Source organism: Aquarana catesbeiana, linkage group LG01, assembly GCF_042186555.1.
Source record: "Aquarana catesbeiana isolate 2022-GZ linkage group LG01, ASM4218655v1, whole genome shotgun sequence".
Lineage (NCBI taxonomy): Eukaryota > Metazoa > Chordata > Amphibia > Anura > Ranidae > Aquarana > Aquarana catesbeiana.
The window spans coordinates 75,837,027-75,859,621 of NC_133324.1; the positions used below are offsets into that span (position 1 = coordinate 75,837,027).

At 43.6% G+C, this 22,595-nt stretch overlaps 1 pseudogene; it reads right to left on the reverse strand.

Moving 5' to 3' along the window:
• Nucleotides 1-13,465: 13,465 nt before the first annotated feature.
• Nucleotides 13,466-13,600, reverse strand: LOC141124389 (U2 spliceosomal RNA; annotated as a pseudogene).
• Nucleotides 13,601-22,595: the final 8,995 nt, after the last annotated feature.

Below are 22,595 nucleotides of genomic sequence, written 5' to 3' on the forward strand. Positions count from 1 at the left end.
GAAGATGTTTCATCCTCTGCTTCCTCTGCGATGGCAAGATAAGGTCCGCAATCTTACCCTTGTAGCGTGGATCAAGGAGGGTTGCCAGCCAGTATTGGTCCTTCTCGTTGATACCACGAATACAAGGATCCTTACGCAGGCTTTGCAGGATCAGGGAGGCCATGCAGCGTAGGTTTGGTGAGGCATTCGGTCCCGAGTCCTCTGGGTCACTAAGGACGACATGGTCCGCAGCCTCCTCCTCCCAGCCATGTACAAGTCCATGTGTTTCTTGGGACTGATCCCTTAAAGACTGCTGCTGATGCTGAGTGCCAGGCTCCAACTCCATACTGACACAATCCTCCTCCTCCTCCTCTTCCTGTGTGATCGGCGGGCATGCAGGAACACTGTCTGGATAAAGGGGGCCTTGAGAGCTAAGGAAGTCCTCCTCTTCCTGCCTCTGTTCTGCCTCAAGTGCCCTGTCCATTATTCCACGCAGCGTGTGCTCCAACAGGTGGACAAGGGGGACAGTGTCACTGATGCATGCACTGTCACTGCTCACCATCCTCGTGGCCTCCTCAAATGGTGACAGGACAGTGCATGCATCCCTGATCATGGCCCACTGACGTGGGGGAAAAAAAACAAGCTCCCCTGACCCTATCCTGGTGCCATAGTTGCACAGGTACTCATTGATGGCCCTCTGCTGCGTGTGCAGCCGCTGCAGCATGGCCAACTTTGAGTTCCACCTGGTGGGCATGTCACAGATTAGGTGGTACTTGGGCAGGTTAAACTCCTTTTGGAGGTCTGCCAGCCAAGCACTGGCATTATGACTGGCGGAAATGCACACAGACTTTCCTGGCCTGCCTCAGGACATCCTGTAAGCCCTGGTACCTGCCCAAGAACCGCTGCACCACCAATTTAAGGACGTGAGACAAACAGGGCACGTGGGTCATTTGTCCCTGTCGGAGGGCAGAGAGGAGGTTGGTGCCATTGTCGCAAACCACCATTCCTGCCTTAAGTTGGCGTGGCGTCAACCACCTCTGAACCTGCCCCTGCAGAGCTGACAGAACCTCTGCCCCAGTGTGGCTCCTGTCCCCCAAGCACACCAGCTCAAGCACTGCATGGCATCTTTTGGCCTGCATACTTGCGTAGCCCCTTGAACGGCTACGGAGCACCACTGGTTCCGAGGACAAAGCACAGGAAGAGGCCATGGAGGAAGAAGAAGAGGAGGGGGTGGAGGAGAGAGGTGTTACACAATCATTAGTAGTGGCATTTTCGAGGCGTGGTGGTGGAACAACCTCCAACACTACTGCACCTTGACCTGCATTCTTCCCAGCTGCCAGCAGAGTCACCCAATGCGCGGTGAAACTTAGGTAATGTCCCTATCCATGCCTGCTGGACCATGAGTCAGCGGTAATATGCACCTTACCACTGACCGCCCTGTCCAGCTAGGCCAAGACATTGCCTTCCACATGCCGGTAGAGAGCCGGAATAGCCTTCCGTGAGAAAAAGTGGCGTTTGGGTACCTGCCACTGAGGAACCGCACATTCCACAAACTCACGGAAGGGGACAGAGTCTACGAACTGAAAAGGCAGCAGTTGAAGTGCTAGCAATTTTGCCAAGTTAGCATTCAACCGCTGGGCATGTGGATGGCTGGGAGCAAACTTCTTTCGGCGGTGCAGCAGCTGGGGCAGGGAAATTTGCCTGGTACAATCTGACGTCGGTGTACCGAAAGCAGATTGCCCACAAGTACTTGGCTGTGACACACCTAATTCTACACCTTCATTCCTCTCAGTGCAGGTCTCAGAGAAGACTGAAGGTATAGTGGGGTTGGAGATCTCAGCTGATGAGGAGCAAGGAGAGATCCTCTTTGTTCTTTGGTGTGGGTCTTTTAAATATGCTTGCCAACGAACTGCATGGCAGGTCAACATATGTCTGGTCAAGCATGTGGTACCCAAGCGGGAGATGTTTTGGCCACCTGAGATACGCTTGAGACATATGTTGCAAATAGCAGCAGTGCGATCTGATGCACTCGTCTCAAAAAAGGCCCACACCAAAGAACTTTTTGAATAACGCGCAGAGACTGCAGCGCCCTGCACATGCGGAGCTTTGGGGTGTGATGCAGTCAGTGTGCTGCCCTTAGGCTGGCCCCTGGAGGGCATCCTGCCTCGTTGGTGATGTGCCGCCTCCTCCTCCTCTCTCCTATCAGGCACCCACGTTGAGTCAGTGACCTCATCATCCCCTCCCTCCTCATCACTGGAGCAAACCTGGCAGTATGCTGCAGCAGGGGGAGCATAACTGCCAGATTGCTGTCCTTCTTGGGCACCCCCTCTGTCCGTACTCACGTTACTGCCTTCATCTAGCTCAGTATCATCATCAGAGCCTTCCAAACGCTGGGCATCCTCCTGGAGCATGTACGCAACACTGTGGTCAAACAGTTCAAGGGACTCCTCAGGAAGACATGGTGGGGCTAGGGAAGGAGTCACTGATGACATTGAGCCGAGGGAAGAGGCCGCTGCTTTGCCAGACAAAGTACCCTGAGCATGGGTGAGAGAGGAGGATGAGGACGGCTTGGTCATCCACTCGACCAAGTCTTCCACATGTTGCGGCTCAACACGGCCAGCTGCCAAATAAAAGGCCAAGCGTGTCCCACGGCCACGTGCTAATGAGGATGCACCGTCTCCACGACCAGCATTGTTGCCTCTAGACACAGAGCCTGCTTGCCCTCTTTTATTGGCTTGTGACTGTCTGCCTCTCCTTGTTGGCCTTCCAAACATACTAATGGCCTGTAGCTGCAGTGAGCTGGGAGATATATATATATATATATATATATATATATATATATATACTGTATGTACTGATACTGCAGCTAGCAAAATCAACTGCCTGCCTGTAGTATGAGAACACCACCAACCTTCTACAGGTAGGTTTAGGTGAACACTGTGCAGAGCTCGCCAAAAAATAACTTGTAGCTTATTTAGCTGCCTGCGGTAGTGATAGGATCAGGAAAACACCACCAACCTTCTACAGGTAGCTTTAGCTGAACACTGTGCAGAGCTCGCAAAAAAATAACTTGTAGCTTTAGCTGAACACTGTGCAGAGGTCGCACTACACTAACTTGTAATTTTAGCTGAACACTGTGAGGAGGACGCACTACACTAACTTGTAGCTTTAGCTGAACACTGTGCAGAGGTCTCACTACACTAACTTGTAGCTTTAGCTGAACACTGTGCAGAGGTCGCACTACACTAACTTGTAGTTTTAGCTGAACACTGTGAGCAGGACGCACTACACTAACTTGTAGTTTTAGCTGAACACTGTGCAGAGGTCTCACTACACTAACTTGTAGCTTTAGCTGAACACTGTGCAGAGGTCACACTACACTAACTTGTAGTTTTAGCTGAACACTGTGAGGAGGACGCACTACACTAACTTGTAGCTTTAGCTGAACACTGTGCAGAGGTCTCACTACACTAACTTGTAGTTTTAGCTGAATACTGTGAGCAGGACGCACTACACTAACTTGTAGCTTTAGCTGAACACTGTGCAGAGGTCTCACTACACTAACTTGTAGTTTTAGCTGAACACTGTGAGGAGGATGCACTACACTAACTTGTAGCTTTAGCTGAACACTGTGCAGAGGTCTCACTACACTAACTTGTAGCTTTAGCTGAACACTGTGCAGAGGTCGCACTACACTAACTTGTAGTTTTAGCTGAACACTGTGAGTAGGACGCACTACACTAACTTGTAGCTTTAGCTGAACACTGTGCAGAGGTCTCACTACACTAACTTGTAGTTTTAGCTGAACACTGTGAGGAGGACGCACTACACTAACTTGTAGCTTTAGCTGAACACTGTGCAGAGGTTGCACTACACTAACTTGTAGTTTTAGCTGAACACTGTGAGGAGGACGCACTACCCTAACTTGTAGCTTTAGCTGAACACTGTGCAGAGGTCACACTAAACTAACTTGTAGCTTTAGCTGAACACTGTGAGGAGGACGCACTACCCTAACTTATAGCTTTAGCTGAACACTGTGCACTACACTAACTTGTAGTTTTAGCTGAACACTGTGCAGAGGTCATACTAAACTAACTTGTAGCTTTAACTGAACACTGTGAGGAGGACGCACTACACTAACTGTAAATAGTCTAGCTGCCTGACTGTGGTACTAATAGGATCAAAAGAACACCAGCAATTTTCTTCAGGTAGCTGTAAATACTATAACAAGACAAGCCTGCCTGTCAGTAGGAAGATAACAGGAACGGATCTAGCTAAACTGAATACAGTGTATATATATATATATATATATATATATATATATATATATATATGCAACACCTGGGATGCATATATATACACAATACACTATAAGTGCAGCTAACTCACTGACTAATCTGACCTGTCTAATCTAGCTAACTCAAATGAAATGACACTGTCTCTCTCTCTATCTCTCAGCACACCGGAACACACTACACAGGGCTGCCGTGCAGACGGCCTTTTATAGTGTGGGGCGTGTTCTAAACCCCCTGAGCCATAATTGGCCAAAGCCACCCTGGCTTTGGCCAATTACAGCTCTCTCTACCGACGGCGCTGTGATTGGCCAAGCATGCGGGTCATAGTGCATGCTTGGCCAATCATCAGCCAGCAATGCACTGTGATGCCGCAGCAAATTATGGGCCGTGACGCACCACACGAATTTGGCGTGAATGGCCCATAACGTTCGCAATTCGGCGAACTATAGAACAGCCGATGTTCGAGTCGAACATGGGTTCGACTCGAACGCAAAGCTCATCCCTAGTCAGGAGCACATAAGTCAAAATGCAGGAATCAGGAGGACATAAATAAAGAGTACTATCAAAAGAGTATATTTTGCACTAACCGTATGTAAAAAAAACAACAAAACGGTGCAGCTACTCGTGTAAGTCAAAAATACAAAAAGGACCCAAACAAAGTAACAAAAAAATTTATAAGCGCGCCACCAATAACTATGTATCTGAATACAATGTATACAACTACATTTCCGTGATTCACCACTATTCTCGTGAAGAAATGTTTTTAAAAAATAGATACATTTTTCAAACTAGCTGAAATATCTTGTTTATGCAAAGTGTTTATATGTCATAAATAAGGAGCAACTAATTTACTCCATTTACTTTTACTTATACCAATAGGTTAAACGAATAACTATTCAAATGGTGAAATATAAGTAAAAAGTGCCTATTAAAACTGGTGCTTATGTGAAAAAAAAAAAAAAATCAATTGTATAGATCTATGCGTTCATAATCTTTCAACACACCAATTAAATTATTACTTGTTCCTGGAGTATGTAACTCACGAAGCACAGGGGTCATGAGTACATAATGCAAAGAGGTTATAAATACATAGGGCTTAGAGCATAGGTTCAGGAGTTCATAATGCAGAGAGTACAGAGTTAGGAGTACGTAATGCACAAAGCACAGAGTCAGTGCTTAAGCACAAGATGTATGTGTGAAATGCGTCTACGTGACCACAGTTTGGTGTCTTTGGTGTTATATTTGTTAAACAAAATAAAAGACAATCGGAAGTTCTGGATGTGCAGCCATTTCTTTCTTCTTTACAAGTTTCCCATGAAGGCGGGCCGGGGCTAGCACTCTGCAAGATACTCCAATCAGCCTTATCTTTATAAACCTGGAGCAGCAGTTCTTTTTCTTGTATATCAGGAGTATGTAATGCACAAAACACAGGGGTCAGGAGTACATAATGCAGAGAGTCAGGAGTACGTAATGCACAGAGCCCAGAGTCAGGAGTGTATAATGCACAGAGCCCAGAGTCAGGAGTACGTAATGCACAGAGCCCAGAGTCAGGAGTATGTAATGCACAGAGCCCAGAGTCAGGAGTACGTAATGCACAGAGCCCAGAGTCAGGAGTGCATAATGCACAGAGCACAGGGGTGGTCAAGAGTATGTAATGCACAGAGCACAGGGTCAGGAGTACGTAATGCACAGAGCACAGGGTCAGGAGTACGTAATGCACAGAGCACAGGGTCAGGAGTACGTAATGCACAGAGCACAGGGTCAGGAGTACGTAATGCACAGAGCACAGGGTCAGGAGTACGTAATGCACAGAGCACAGAGTCAGGAGTACTTAATGCACAGAGCACAGGAGTACGTACCGTAATGCACAGGGGCAGGAGTACATAATGCACAGAATCCAGGGTCAGGAGGACATAAAATACAGAGTAGAGGAGTACTGACAGCTTTCTCTGTAGACTACAGAACACCTCACTCCTATATTATGAAGTAGAGGAGAGGAAGAGGTGTCCTATAGTCCTAACACATTTCCTGTCCCATTCCTTTAATATTATTTCTGCAACTTACTGGTTACGCTAATGAAGCATGGCTTATGCATACTGTATAATCATAGTAAAAAGTGTGGGACTTTTGAGGCACAGCATTTTAGTAAAATATATAACATTGTATTTCATTTCCTTAAAATTGAACATATAATAACAAATTTATAATAAAATGCAAATAAAACAGTAATTTCCAACCACTGCAGTGATTTATACAACATAGTCTTTCTGCTCAATGCGTTTCTTGGACATGGTCCTCTTCATCAGGAACTAACAGAGTTTTGTTGCTGCCATCTAAATAGAGTGACACAATTTGTTTTGAATTAATAGTCATATCAATATAGCATAATTTCACACATCATGCCATGACCCTTCCCCAAGGACTGCGACATGTACCCAGATATTCCTCATGGTCCATCTATATATGGCATAGAGGTCCCACAGGGAGGGCTCCATGGGACCCCTATGCCATATAGGGCTTCTGATGAAGAGGACCATGTCCAAGAAATGTGTTGAGCGGAAAGACTATGTTGTATAAATCACTGCAGTGTTGGAAATGACAGTTTTATAATTGCATTTTATTATAAATTTTTTATTATGTTCAATTTTAAGGAAATTAAATAAAATCTTATATATTTTACTAAAATGCTGTACCTCAAAAGTCCCACACTTTTTACTCTGATTATAGTTTTCATAAAATACACACACCTATGATAAAAAACTATAGACCCTTCATTTTATTGTAAGTGTAAAAACTTGAAGGGGATCAAATAATTATTTTTCCCACTGTAGCACCCTTCTAGTTAGGTGCTAGGCTGTCAAGCAAACTTAGTACTTTTTTATGCTCCTCTGTAATCAGTGGAGCAGTGCTGATTGCTTTGGACTGATCTGTGTCCTACAGGCTGCACACTAGATTGCTTCTCCCTGCTTTCTGTAAAGCTCCATACCATAGGAGTGGAGCAGGCTGGGTGAGCAGTCTGAATATTTATGAGGTCCAATCCCTGGGGAGCTGTGTCTAGAGGGTGGCTGGAGAGAACATAAATAGTCTAACAAGGCTTGAGCAGTCGAGGTTCCTGTTCCAGGAGGAGCCAGTAAACTTAGCTGACACCTGCCAAGAAGCTCAACCATGTCCCCGCAGACTCAAAAATGGAGGGGTATCCACATAAGGAAATCTGTAAGGCTGAAGAAAAAGTGGGAGCTTCACCCAGGGATCAGTCTGGAGAGTCCACTTTGCAAATTTCTGTATACAGCGCTCCTAAACCGCCCCCTGCCCATAGGAATGCATGGGCAGCGCCTCCGAAGTGCCTGAAGAGCTTTGATAGTGCCGCAACACGGGCGCTTTTAACCCTTTCTTCAGCCACTAGCAGGGGTTAAAATCGCCCCACTAGCGGCTAAAAAGCGCCACTAAAACGATGGTAAAGCAAACACGGCGTGGCCCCAGTGTGAAAGTGCCCTTAAGGACTTGTGACTACATACATAGAAACATAGAAAAGTGACGGCAGAATGTTTTGTATTTTTATTTTTTTTCCATTAACTTTTTTGTGTGAATATAGATCGGTGTTTGTCCCAAGCATGTTTGAAGCCATTTACTGTTGACTGGCTCACTACTTCTGCTGGGAGTTTATTCCAAGCATCAACTACTCTTTAAGGAAAATGATTAGTTTTGAACTTTCTTTCAGTTAGTTTGAGGTCGTGTCCTCGTGTTCTTTATTTTTGGTTTCATACTGAAAATACTGCCCTCCTAAACCTTATTCATCCCCTTGATGTATTTAAAGTGAGAGTAAACTCCCATGCATAATTTGTACCTATAGGTAAGCCTATAATAATAATAATTTACCTTCCCCACTGCCTGGTCACACACCTGACAGCAGAACCTGACTGTGCTGCTGTTGACCCCTCGGTGCATTTTTGATTAGGCTTAAGCCTGGCCTGGGACATTGTCTATGGTTCCTCCATGCTTTCCATTTCCCTGGGAACTGATTGAGGGAACTGTTCTAATGCCGCGTATACATGGTCGAAATTTCCCACAGAAAAAGTCAGATGGGAGCTTTTGGTTGGATAATCCGACCGTGTGTATGCCCCATCAGACTTTTTCTGTCGGTATTTCTGACGGACTTAGATAGAGAACATGCTCTAAATTTTTCCGTCGGAAATGCCGACGGAGCTTGTCCCGTTGGCAGGTCCGACCATGTGTACGCGGTATAGGAAGTAACTGCAGAGAGGAAGGTGTCCTGTACTGCTCAGCATTCTGGAGTATCCCACGGCTTCCCTTCCTATCCAAATTACTCAACAATAAATACAAAAAAAAAAGCAACCCCTAGACTATTCATTGTATATGTATGAGACTTTAACCACTTCAGCCCCAGAAGGTTTTACCCCCTTCCTGACCAGAGCACTTTTTACAATTTGGCACTGCGTCGCTTTAACTGACAATTGCGCGGTTATGCAATGCTGTACCCAAACTAAATTTGCGTCCTTTTTTTCCCACAAATAGAGCTTTCTTTTGATCATCTCTGCAGTTTTTATTTTTTGAGCTGTAAACAAAAAAAGAGCGACATTTTTGAAAAACAAACAATATTTTTTACTTTTTGCTATAATAAATATCCCCAAAATGTTTTAAAAAACAAATTTCTTCATCAGTTTAGGCCGATATATATTCTTCTAAATCCCAATAAGTGTACAGTGGGGACGGAAAGTATTCAGACGCCCTTAAATTTTTCACTCTTTGTTATATTGCAGCTAAGTTCATTTTTTTTCCTCATTAATGATGATCAGAAGTCACAGCAAAGGGTCTGAATACTTAGGACCATGTGACAGTTTTTCTTTTTTAATAAATCTGCAAAAATGTCAACAATTCTGTGATTTTCTGTCAATATGGGGTGCTGTGTGTACATTAATGAGGAAAAAAATTAACTTAAATGATTTTAGCAAATGGCTGCAATATAACAAAGAGTGAAAAATTTAAGGGGGTTTGAATACTTTCCGTCCCCACTGTATATTAATTGGTTTGCGCAAAAGTTATAGTGTCTACAAACTGTGGGAAAGATTTATGGCATTTTTATTATTTTTTTATTTTACTAGTAATGGCAGTGATCTGCGGTATTGCGACATTGCGCCGGACAGATCGGACACTTTTGACACATTTTTGCGACCACTGACATTTATACAGTGATCAGTGCTATAAAAATGCACTAATTACTGTGTAAATGACACTGGTAGGGAAGGGGTTAGCACTAGGGGACGATCAAGGGGTAAAATGTGTGTTCCCTAGATGTGTTCTAACTGTATGGGGATAGGACTGAGTAGGAGAGGAGACATTTCGCTGTTCCTACATAGTAGGAACAAACAAACGGCATGTCTCCTCTCCTCTGACAGCATAGGGATTTGTGTGTTTACACACACAAATCCCTGTGTTGGCGCTCATGAACGCTATCGCTCATGGCCGGTGGCGATTGCGACCATTGGCAATGCGCATCAGGTCCCCCGTCGTGCAGTGGGTGCGCGCGTGCACTTTGGCGGCTCTTAAAGGAACCCCGTATACAGGGATTTTTTTCTCAGACAATAGGTGCAGGAATTTCCCTTTTACATACAGTTAGTCCAGGAGGTTCCGGAACTGCGTTCCCCCGTGTTCCCGCTGAAAAAAGGCCCTACCTGTATATATACTGGGTTTCACGCATCGGTGCCATTGTGTCGCAGTAAATGTACACAAGCCGGTCAGGAACTGGTTAAGGGCAACCACAGAAAAAATATTATAAAAAAGTGAACAATGATACATAAGATCTTATAAAATCTTTATTAATACAAAAGGAATAAAAACATTCTTAAAAACAAATATATGTTGTGATTGCTGTTTTGTATATACATAAGTTAAGCCATATACAGTGCTGTAGAAAAAAAGTGAAAAAAAGTAATTGCCCCCTAAAGCTAATAACTCGTTGTGCCACCCTTGGCGGCAATAACTGCAATCAAGAGTTTGCAATAACTGTCAATGAGTCTTTCACATTACTGTGGAGAAATTTTGGCCCACTCTTCTTTGCAGAATTGTTTTAATTCAGCCACATTGAAGGGTTTTCGAGCATGAACGGCCTGTTTAAGGTCATGCCTGGTGTGTTTCAGGTCATTGTCCTGCTGCATAACCCAAGTGCGCTTGAGCTTGAGGTCACAAACTGATGGTCGGACATTCTCGTTCAGGATTTTCTGGTAGAGCGCAGAATTCATGGTTCCATCAATTATGATCAGTCATCCAAGTGCTGAAGCTGCAAAGCAGCCCCAGACCATCACACTACCACAACCATCACACTACCACAGGGGTCTCAAACTGGCGGCCCTCCAGCTGTTGTGGAACTACAAGTCCCCTCATGCCTCTGCCTGAGGGAGTCATTCTTGTAACTGTCTTGCAATGCCTCATGGAACTTGTAGTTTTGCAACAGCTGGAGGGCCACCCGTTTGAGACCCCTGCACTGCCACAACCACTGTTGGTATGATTTTCTTTTTATGAAATGTTGTGTTTTACGCTGATGTAATGGGACGCACACCTTCCAAAAAGTTCAACTTTGGTCTCATAAGTCCAAAGAATATTTTCCCAAAAGTCTTGGTGATAATCAAGATATTTTTTGGCAAATGTGAGACGAGCCTTTGTGTTCTTTTTGGTCAGCAGTGGCCTTCGCCTTGGAGCTCTCCCATGGATGCCATTTTTGCCCAGTCTCTTTCTTATTGTTGAATCATGAACACTGACCTTAACCACTTCAGACCCGGACCATTTGGCTGGCCAAAGACCAGAGCACTTTTTGCGATTCGGCACTGTGTCGCTTTAACTGACAATTGCGCAATCGTACGACATGGGTCCCAAACAAAATTAACATCCTTTTTTCCCCACAAATAGAGCTTTCTTTTGGTGGTATTTGATCACCGCTGCGGTTTTTATTTTTTGCACTATAAACTAAAAAAGAGCGACAATTTTGAAAAAAACGCATCATTTTTTTACTTTTTGCTATAATAAGTATTCTTCTACATATTTTTGGTAAAAAAATCGCAATAAGCATATATTGATTGGTTTGTGCAAAAGTTATAGCATCTACAAAATATTTTTATGGCATTATTATTAATAATTTTTTTTTTACTAGTAATGACGGCGATCAGCGATTTTTTTATCGTGACTGCGACATTATGGCGGACACAACAGACAATTCTGACACATTTTTGGGACCATTGGCATTAATACAGCGATCAGTGTGATTAAAAATGCATTGATTACTGTAAAAATGTCACTGGCAGTGAAGGGGTTAACACTAGGGGGCAGTGAAGGGGTTAATGTGTGTCCTAGGAAGTGTTCTAACTTAAGGGGGATGTGGACAGTGCAGGGAAACTAACAGATCCTCTGTTCATACTTTGTATGAACAGAGGATCTGTCAGTTCTCCCCTCAGTGAACCAGAAATTGTGTGTTTACACACACAGTTCCGGGTTCTCCATGTGTCCCGAGCGATCACGGGAGCCCCGCGGTGATCGAGACCACCGGGCACTCACATCGGCTCGGGGGGCGAGCGGTGGCCATCAATGGTACCGACGTACCATGAAGGTGATTTGCGCAGCCGAGCCATGTTGCCGCAGTATAACTGCGGCGGCTGGTCGGCATGCAGTTAACTTGCGGGGCCAAGCAGGTTTGGACAGATTTTTTTTCCCTTAATAAATTAAATCATCATATAAAATCTGCATTTTGTATTTACCTGGGTTATTATGTGTAATTTTAAAATTAGTTTGATCTGAATCATTTAAGTGTGACAAATATGCAAAAAAAATGAAATATCAGGAAGGGAGCAAATACTTTTTCCAAAATCTTTTTATTGGTTTTTAAAAAGAGAAACAAAAACAGATAAAGAGAACAAACAGTTAAACATACATTGGTCTAATATGATGTCTATGTGATCCTTGCAGGAATCACGCTGTCACCTTATTCATGAAAAATATATTATGAAATCAGTCATAGCGGTACAGTTTACTGGGTCATGAGGTGGTGCTATGTGCAGTTGTACATGGTAAAATAGCATATTGTAGATTATTGTGTACACCTGGCACCCGCTTGGGAGCTACTTTGAGATTGGGGTCTACTGAGAGGCCTCTGAAGCGGTGGAGGGATCTGCCAGCCACTTAGACCAGACTTTGCTATATTTGTTGGGGCAGCCTCTGTTGTCATATGTGTCTTTATACAGAGGTAAGCTATTGTTAATTAATTGTTTCCACAGGGAGAGAGGAGGGGGGGTTGGTTTGCACCAACTAAGGGCTATAGCTTTACGGGCATAGAACAGGAGCAATCCCACCAGTGTGCGTCCCGCCACCGTAGGAATTAGTTGTTCTACCAGGCCTAGTATGCAGATTGACATTGATGGTTGTAGTGGCACAGAGGTGATTTGTGTGATAAAGTCCAATATCTCCCTCCAGTATCCGACAATTGCCGGACAGGTCCAGAAGAGCAAATACTTTTTCACAGCACTGTACATCAAAATGTAATACTCCTACATCTGTTAGTCAACAATTCAACACACACAGGGACGCACATAGGGGTAAATAAAAATAAAGTGGGGAGAAGGAAGATGGGAGACGTGAGAAGTGAAAGTGGCCATTGTGCAATACAATGGCCGGCCCTTCGGCCAGGAATAAAAATTTCCCCTGGTCCTAGCCAAAAGGCTTGGCCCTAGAGGCAGGTGCGGAAAAACGTGTGTTGTGGTGAAGTGACCTTGGTGCCATAAAAGTGCCTGAACACTGTGACTGTACGGCACCCCTGAACTGCCACTTTAGGGGCACATTCACCACTGGCTTTTCGTGCAACCCTGACCAACAACCCAGACCATCATAGCCCCCACTCCACACAGAAAGGACTAAAGTTCTGGGAGCTCAGGGAGAGCCCTTTACCATCAGGCTCAATCTTCACTCCCATCCCTGCCTCCTAATTACACTCAGAGATACTAACCACTCCCCCCCCCCCCCCCCGAAGGAGGAGCTGGTGTTCTCTCCTGAGAAACTGTACGGAGCTAGGACTGATCCAATCCAGGCCAGAAGGCCAGAGACCTGACCCTCTGGGTCAGACCCAGTGGTTCTCCATCCCCATCAGAAGGCTTCCCTTTCGGCTACAAACCGCTCCAGGTTACCTTTACACCAGCAGGTTTTGCATAGCCCCTGCCGCCCCTGATACCACCTCGCCGTAGATCAGGGACGGAAGCAAGCGCCACCTCCTGGCAACTGATAAGAACAGATACTACACTTGATCTTAGCCAAAAGGCCGAGACAGGGAGAGCTGCTGACACAATTGCCCAAATATGACCACATGGCCATATTTGGTCAATTTCATCAATGGATATATGATGCTCCTTTGTTTACATTCCAGTTGACAGCTTGGGGAGGGACAAGATACCCCACTCCCCATGTTGAGGGCATGTGGCCTGGTATAGTTTGGGTGTGGGGTGCACACTTGTCCCCAACCTTTCCTTGCTTACCAGCTACCACTCTGCACCCTCGGATAAGGGTCTGGTATGGATTTTGAACAATATGCAATATTGCCACCGCAAACGTTCCTGGAATAGTCAAGAAGTATTCAACTACCAGCTGGAGACTGGTAACATCATGAATCTAAGCATACAGTATATCGCCTCCACACTATGGAATTTCAAGATAACATGCAAACATTTAATAAGGTGATCACATCACAGCGGTAAGGTGCAACTTTTTAGGGCTACGCGGGACCTCTTCACATGCCTGACAAAAGGGGACCTAATAAACATTTAGACGTTACCTTGAAGATCCATGGTGTACTGGCGATTTATGCTTTGATTTAGGATTTTACTGGTCCCCAGCTGGTAGTTATTACAGCACCCACCTACCTCTTGCCTACTCCAGGAACTTACTTGTACTATTAGAATATTGTGTATTGTTTAAAATCCATATCAGAAATGCTTTGGTATGGATCTTGAGTGGGATCTCAAGCTTTTCTTTTCTCATTTTTTTCCTTTGGATTCCCCCTTAAAATTTATACCAGAATATAGAATTTAAGAGCCCCTAATTTTTTGCTTGTTTGTTTTTTTTAATCTATTTTTTTCCTTTAGGTTCCCCCTTAAAATTCATACCAGAATAAAGCGCGTGGGTAGGACTCCATGCCCTTTTTTATTTGTTTGTTTTTGTTTTTTTTGTATAGGGCCTTACTTGACATCCATACAAGATCCTCACCAAGCAAAGGGGTCTGGTATGTATTTTTCTCATTTTTTTTCCTTTGGGTTCCCCATTAAAATTCATACCAGAATACGGAATTGAGGGGGGCCCTATGCATTTGTTTGTTTTTTTGTTTGATTTTTTTTTCATAGGGCCCCCCTTAACATCCATACCAGGTTCTGATCAAGAAAAAGGAACTGCTCAGTATTTTTCAAAATCCAGACCAGAAATGCTTTGGTATATATTTTGATTGGGATCCCACACACTTTTTTCTCAGTTTTTGTCATGGGGCCCCCCTTGACATCCATACCAGGTTCTGATCAAGAAAGGGTCTGGTCAATATTTTTCAAAAATCCATACCAGATATGTTGTGTATGGATTTTGAGTGGGACCCCACACTTTGTTCTTCCCTTTTTGCATGTATTTTTAAAAATCCAAACCAGATAAGTTTTAGTATAAATTTTGGTTGGGACTCCACACTTTTTTTCTCATTTTTTCCTTTGGGTTTCTTCTCAAAACTCATAGCAGAATATGGAATATGGAGAACCCCCCCCCCTTTTTTTTCTTGCCCACTTGACATCCATAAGTGGTCCTCATCAAGGTTCTGGTATGTATTTTTAGGGGAACCTAATGCCATTTTTTTTTCTTTTTGCAGTATTCATAATACACTTTTGCTTACCCCATCACTTCTGACTAGCTCTTCATTATCAGGTAAGTCCACTTACAAGAGCAAACAGAGTAGATGAGATTAGGTAATAGTTGGATAATGACCCCAGGAAGGTAGTGACAGACTCTTTACAAGGGGCACACTGGCTCCTACTGGCATAGTCTGCCCTTGTCCTGAAAAGAGACGCCTTCAGGGATCATGAAGTTTGAATTCCCTGCAAACTCAGTGTCATCTTAGCTTGACCAGATTTGGAAGAACACATTAACCTCCTCTTGTGATTTTCAGAAAACCATTCTAATTTAGCAAGTAATTAAGGGTCACATGCGGGATAAAGACCGGGATAATCTTGGATTACGCACAGGAAGCTTTGTTTCCAAGACAACCCTGGCTGAGGGAGTGTTAATGCCGAGGTCAATCAGTTAATGAACTGGGAATGGTCAGTGACTCCAAAACCTGCTGGAACTAAAGAAATGGAAAGTGGAGGAAATGTTTATTATGGCAGCAACTAATGACTCAAGCACAAGGGGGGCAAAAAAAAGTTGGTTAAATAGGACAATCGTTACAACAAAACAAAGTTAAAAGCCGCTGGCTTTATAAATTAACAATTAGGAGTTCATTAGTAATTGTAAATGGGAAGGGGAATAAAGTTTTTAAATACAAAACAGTTTACAATAATAAAACCCAGTCTGTTTTCCCCCCTTATTAATACAATCATGGCTAGTTTGGTCAGACATTTGGTAAAGTAGCCCTTTTAGTAACTTTACAAGACTGGAATGATACATTCCTGATAAGTCGCAATATACAGTAACAATGTTATTTTTAAAGACCAATACAGAGACTTTGAGAAAAACAGTATGATAATAGGTGATGAAATAGTTCTTAATGGTGGGTGAAGATTCAGGTTGATAGTCTATGAGTGTGCACCAAACACCAGAATTCACACTGTGTGAGTCACATTCCCCTAGGGGTTTAAACTCACCAGAAAGCAGTTAATCAAACGCCTTGAATAAATAATCTAGATGTCATCCAATTGGCAAGGTTTAAAAAGGGATCAAAGTCTTTGCCAAGTAACTATAGACCTGTTATGCTGCATACACACGATTGGATTTTCTGACAACAAATGTTCGATGGGAGCTTGTTGTCGGAAATTCCGACCATGTGTAGGATCCTCCCAGGGGGGAATTACTTGGGGCTTTACACACCCACAGAGAACTACTGAACGGGTGAGCTCATCTTTTTTGTACTCATATTGTATATTTTTTTGTTCAATGTACTTTCTAGTGATTTTGCTGCAACAATAATGTTTTCATGTATCCCTTGAATTGTGTATTCATTACAATTATTATATGTTGTACCACAGATATTGCTCTCCTGAGGAAGCGGTGAAAACCGCGAAACCGGTCGAGAATCCAAGCTTTATTTGTGCCCACCACCATTATGGGGTGTAATCCTCTTGGTTGTATTTACTGCTTTTGCTTTTAACTACAACTGTATGTGACACTGTTATAACTTTTTAACCATGTTTTCAATTAAAATGGAATTTTATCATATTATTACCTTCCTCTTTACTTTCTCTTACTAAATATTTGGCTACACCTAGTACCGCAATAGTCCCCCCCCCCTTTGTGTTTCCTTCCCTGCATGGGGTATCGAGATACTGGCCGACAGAAGCAGCGAACTGCGGCCGTTCCTTTCCTTGTACATGTGTAGGATCCATCGGACATTTTTTGTCGGAATTTCCAACAACAAAAATTTGAGAGCTGGATCTCAAATTTTCCGACAACAAAAGCCGTTGTCAGAAATTCGGACCGTGTGTACACAATTCCGATGCACAAAATTCCACGCATGCTCTGAATCAAGTATGAGACGGAAGCGCTCGGTCTGGTAAAACTAGCATTCATAATGGAGATAGCACATTCGTCACGCTGCAAATTTTGTCATCTTTCAATGCAGCGCATTCTCTTCTTCTTTATAATGCTAGAATTATGAAGTTGTTTTGCAGCTGATATTCACACGGAGTTCTGACAAACTAATTTCTTTATTATTTCTTGTGATCTCATGAATTAATTTTTTTTTCGCCAGATCTCCAGAATAATGTTTTCAATTTATTTTTATAGTGATAATTATTTATTAATTTTTTTTATGAAGATCTCCATTTATTTTTTTATTATTTTTTTATGAAGATCTCCATTTATTTATTTATTTATTTTTTATGAAGATCTTTTTTTTTTTTTAGTTTTTTATGAAGATCTCCATATTTTATATATATATATATATATATATATATATATATATATATATATATATATATATATATATATATATATATATATATATATATATATATATATATATATATATATATACATATATATATATATAGTGATCTACTTATTTTTTGGGTTTTTTTTTATAAAGATTTCCTGGGAGGTTTTTTTAGATTTTTTTTCTACTGATCTCCATAATATTTTTGGTCGTTTTGTGTGTAAAGTTACCACAACACCATTATTAACTTTTTTTAAACTATTTTTTAACCTCAAGGAGGTTGTTTGTTGTTGATGTCCCTTGTTAATTTGAAATTGTATCTTTGAAATGTACCTGCCTACTCACAAACAAACTGTCCTTTTTGAAGTAAAACACAGGCAAGTATTTGTGAAAAAAAAATAGCCATTTATTATAGGTCATAACAAAATAAAGAGGAAGGCAACGCTGGATAAACTGGTGAAATTAGCGAAGCCTTTGTACCCCAGGGCACACATCAACTATTTTACAGCCAAAATTGGTAGCATAAGGAGTCCATATAATAGGGAGCACAATCCGGTCCAGGACTCCGAGATATTATGAACAGCAGCAGGTGACATACTGTATATATCCCCAGGCTGTGGTCTTACCACAGCCTGTGTCTTTTGTCAGACCAGACTGAACTCAGGCCATCACTCTCTTCACCCCTCAACCCCTTATTTAGGGTTTGTAAGATCACTTCCTCGCAGAAGAGGCATTGGCCCTCCTCCATTTCCTGCATTTTGCAGGCTGCAATGCAGGCATAGTCCTCTTGAATATTGGGGGGGAGGTTCTGAGGGCCGCAGTAGCCTTCCGAAATAACCCAAGTGCAGCCTTCTCCAGGTTACTTCTCTTCCTGGGCCTTTTTTTTTTAAGGTGGAGGGGAGGGACCTGGGATTTGGGCAGACTACTGGGCTCGGCCACCTCCTGGCTGCCACTTACCCCCACCACCTCCTGGCTGCCACTTACCCCCGCCACCTCCTGGCTGCCACTTACCCCCGCCACCTCCTGGCTGCCAATTTCCATGGCCTTCTCCTGGCTGAGGCTTTCCTGTGTATGAAAAAGGGACATAGTTTTAGTTTTTGGTTCATCAATCACACACAATTTTCAGCTCATGACTGTTGCAAATTGAATGTTAACAAATAGAAAAGACTATCATTCTGACCCCAGCATTTTTCATTCTTGTCCCAAACATTTGTGGCCACTACTGTCTATTGATATGTAAAACCTTTGTTAAATCAGAAATTAGGGATCAATAATAATATCTAGTTAACATCATTATTTTTTGGACAAGAAATATGTTGAACAATGCTATACCTGGCTCAAGCTGGGCTCCTCCACATCTTTCTGGCTGGAAGGCCCAGGTTGGACGTTGGAAGCCTCAGCTGGGGTGGAAGGAAGCGTTGAAGGAAGACTGGAGAGTGCTGGCCTGGGTTCCCTCTGGTCTGCCAGAAAATGCAGTCTGTCATAGTACCAAAGCCTGGGGACATAAATGTCATCTGCTGAAACTCCTGATCTCTGGGAATCCTGGACCTTCTTGCGCTCCCAATTATAAGTGCTCTTAATGCCACCAATTGTGGCCTTCAAATAGTTGATGTTTGCCGTGGCGATCTGCGGCTTCACGAATTCCAACAATTGATCCAGCGCTGCCTGCCTCTTTCTTTTATTGTTATAAAAGGGGTGGTTTACCTGCCACAGACAGGGCAGCTCCCTGTACATATCAATGAATATGGGCATAAAGTGCTGATCATTCAATAGATCCAATTTCTCTGCAAGACACAACACTATATGTAATGTCTAATGTCATGCTAAACTCTCATAATCCCAATGTCCCAATATAGGCCTCAATCTATAAGCAGTATAGGCCCAAGTTAAAATTGTACCTTCTGTCAGGAAATGCCCTCTTGTAGTCATTCCAGCAAATGGAAGATTAAAAGAATGCCTGTAAGCGCCATCCGGCACTCACGCGCGCGCAATAGCGCCAATAGCGCTAATGGGCGAACGCGCATGCGCAATAGCGCCAATAGCGCTAATGGGCGAATGCCCTGTAACAACACTTGGCGCCAAGATGGGCTATTTAAAGGAGACTGTTCCAACGCTGCCTTGCTGTCCGGTCTACAGCGTTTCCTGAGACCCCTGCTCCCTTGTTACCAGTTTCTCTGTATCCAGTACTTACTTGGCTTGTTCCTGACTTACCTGTTTGCTGCCTGCCCTGATCTCGGCTTGGACTCTGACTATTCTCTTGGTTTACCCTCCTGTACCTGATCTGCCTGCCAGTACCTTGACCCGGCTTGTCTGCACCTCCCTGCTGTCTGCAACCTGCTACGGGACTACAGTGCACCTCCCTGCTGTCAGTAACCTGCTACAGGACTACAGTACTCCTCCCTGCTGTCTGCAACCTGCTGCGGGACTACAGTGCACCTCCCTGCTGTCTGCAACCTGCTACGGGACTACAGTGCACCTCCCTGCTGTCTGCAACCTGCTACAGGACTACAGTGCACCTCCCTGCTGTCTGCAACCTGCTACAGGACTACAGTACTCCTCCCTGCTGTCTGCAACCTGCTACGGGACTACAGTGCACCTCCCTGCTGACCACAGGATCCAGCTCTCTACTCCAGTGTTCCAGCCAGGCACTTGTGCCCCTCTGTACTCCCGAGCCCCTGTTCACACCTTCAGGGGTTCCTGAGTCAGAGGTATACGAGAGGCCGTTCTCTGCACTCCGGGCTCCACCTACCAGGTACGTGACACCTTCGTTATCACGATCGGTGCTTTCGCTACTCCTTCCTCCACTCACAGATCGTACATACGACACACACGCGTGTTACGCTTTATATACATGCATGAATATATATGCATGCGTGAAACTCTGCCCGCCCCTGACCGTCTATCTAGTATATTCCCCGCCCCTTGTTTTTCGGTGCAGTGGGAGAGCACATGGCTCTCGTACGTATGACACACACGCGTGTTACGCTTTATATACATGCATGAATATATATGCATGCATGAAACTCTGCCCGCCTCTGACCTTCTATCTAGTATATTCCCTGCCCCTTGTTTTTCGGCGCAGAGGGAGAGCACATGGCGGAGAGACAACAGGTGCATGAAGACAGCAGCAGCAACAACGAAAGCCCGGAGCAACGAACATCCCGATCCCGGAGGAGATTTAAGGCCTCTAATATGTACTTTGTAGAGATGGTGGACAACTTGAAGAGGGCCGACTATGACGGGAAGCATGGACCTTACCCAAACTCAAATGTGAGAAAGGCCAAGATCAGGACTAAAGTTATGAAAAGTCAGCAGAAGAATTTTGGGGTACGGTGATCGAAGGATCAACTGAGGAAACGATGGTCAAACCTCAAATTGAGGAGCAGGATCAGTACAGAAGAATCAAGAGAGTGCTGCAAAAAAGTATTTTGTTGTGTGTTCCTATTATTATGATTACGTTTGTGCTGCTCCATGTGCTTTTCTTTACTGTTGTACAGTTTAAAACGGCAAGTTTCAGGTTCGTGGGCACAGTAATCATTCGTAGTAAACATCGTTCGTTCGCTCACTAATACAATATTTTTGGCAGATGCAGGTTATCTACATTTGGTCATGCCTATTTGTATTAAAAGAAGTTTAGTACATTGTTGTCTAGATGGGTTTGTAACTAGAATGAAATGCAAACTTTGTATAAAGAGAGGACACTCAGGAGCTGTTTACACATCTGGATGCAGGAGCACTAGTGTGGGACACCAGAACAAACTTTTTAGGGTGTCCCACACAGGTGCTCCAGTGGATACTAGGGGTCTCTACATGTGTGATACTTTACCAAAAAAGGTAATTATTCGAGCTTTGGAAAGGGAAAAAAATCAAGTCTTCAGCTTTGAACTCTGCCATAACAGACAATTGTACAACACTTCCAAGCAATGTTTCATATTCCTATTTCTTGCCTCAAGTATCTGTGTTCTAAGTATACCTTTATTTTATTCACATAGGGGAGAAAAGACTCGGGACGTCTGAGGTCACCAGGGACCCCCAACCTCTTAAAGAAGGGGAAATCCCAAAACAACAACCTCAGGATGTGAAGGAAGGAGAGGTTTATGAAGTGGGCAAAATAGTGACCACAACAGGTGAGTGTCTGAGACCACAGCTTCAGGTAATAGATGGATGCCTGCATATTTATAATACATGGTGTGTTTTTTAATTTAGGTGATGTGGATGTTGTGAAAGAAGAAACACATTTCACAAGTGCAAGTGCTCACATCCTCATCGGGGAGATCATGGAGTGCAGTCGGGATTTACAGAAGATCAAGGAAAACATCAATGATGTTGAAAAAAGACTCAAAAACATCATTGATGTTTTAGGCAGAATTGAAAACACACCAACATTTATCAAATTGTTTCTATTTTTCTAACTTTTCTCCAAAATGTTTAAAGCCAAATTTTGATGATGCACACAGTGTTTTAACATGTGCTATCTGCCATCACAGGATTTTACTTTAGTAAATAACACCCACAGTACAAGATAATTTGCATCAATCAGGCCATTTTCGTAAATCCAAAAAATAAATTCATGGTGTGGAAAATTATGAATGTTTTAAGCATTAATGAATTACATACATTAACAACAAAAACAAGGTGTGCTTTGGGGGGGCAAGCCAGGACAGCCAGCGTCAAGCGCCGTCAGGGTTTGGTCTTGAAATCCTGCCTCAGGCCCAACTGAGGCCACATAGTTCATAGAATTTCTCCTCAAAAATTTGTGGAGAATGCAGCATGCAAGGATTATATGGTTAAGTTTATATTCCGCCATGTTGATTGGCATAAGGAATAGGCGGAACCGGCTGGCCATTATCCCAAAAGCATTCTCCACCACTTTCTGGCTCTGGCCAGCCGGTAGTTAAAAACCCTCTGGTCCGGGGTGAGGGTCCTCATGGGGAACGACCACTTCAGGTGATCACCCAGCCCAAAAGCTTCATCAGCAACAAAGAGGAACGCAAGATCAGCCCCGTTGTCTTCCGGAGGTGGCAATCCCAAGCCACCACTCTGGAGCTGTCCATAGAACTCGATCTGGGCGATGACTCCGACATCCGGCCATTCTTCCCCACATCCACATAGAGAAAATCATATGTCGCCGACACCACCGCCAACATCACAAT